The sequence below is a fragment of the Antrostomus carolinensis genome, unplaced genomic scaffold (genome assembly GCF_000700745.2).
Source record: "Antrostomus carolinensis isolate BGI_N321 unplaced genomic scaffold, ASM70074v2 scaffold2844, whole genome shotgun sequence".
In the NCBI taxonomy this organism is placed as follows: Eukaryota; Metazoa; Chordata; class Aves; order Caprimulgiformes; family Caprimulgidae; genus Antrostomus; species Antrostomus carolinensis.
In genome coordinates this window covers 51485-52332 of record NW_010309881.1, presented here as the reverse complement: position 1 = coordinate 52332, position 848 = coordinate 51485, and positions in this window count along the sequence as shown.

Here is an 848-nt window from a genome sequence, read left to right as displayed (position 1 = left end):
TCTGTGTCGGCCTCCTCCTGTGCGGTGGTACCCGGGGCGCTCGGGCCGCGCAGAGGTGCCGGGGGATGGAGCTCCGCCGTCAGAGCTGCCGCCGTGCCGCGCTGATCCTGGCGAGCGGTGCATGAAGCTGCTGACGTGAGGTAGCAAAGGCCTTGACTTGAGAGGACTGTGGTAACTCGGGGATTTTCACTTCTGTATTGCACTCCTCTCTTAATACTGCATATATTAAAGTGAAAAAAAATGCACTGAATCTTGCTCTGTGTTACACAAGAAGTCTGGAAACGTTGAGCTGGTTTATCCAATGTGGAGTGCTGCTAAGGATGGGGAGCAGCAAGATCATCTGTGGTCCTTGCAGAGCCTGTCACAAAGCAGTTTTTGGGTTACTGAGGCAACGCCTACCCAGTATAACTAAGGAATAAGTCTAATGCAAAAAGAAAAGACTGGATAATTGTAAAATAACTTAGAAAGTTATCTGGCTCACCCCCTCCCCTGCCCTCCAGCCCTTAAACCTGGTCCCGTTCAGTCAGGTGGCTCAAGGCCTTACGCAAACTAGTTTTGAGTAGTTGTAAGAGTGCAGATCCCTCTAGAGACCTTTCTTTTCCACTATGTGACCACCATCAGAGTAAACTTTTTTTTTTTTCCCTGATGGCTAATTGAAAGTTTCTGTATTGCAGCTTGTGTCAGTTGCTGCTCATCTTCTCCTGGAGTACCTCTGTCTCCGTTTTCTGTGTACAGTGACATTTAGCAGTTGAAGACAGCAAAGCTCCTATGCTACCTTGTTCCCCAGCCTCCTGTTTCAGTGTCTTGCTCTTGGGAGCTCAATACTGGTCAAAGTACTGGAGTGAAGG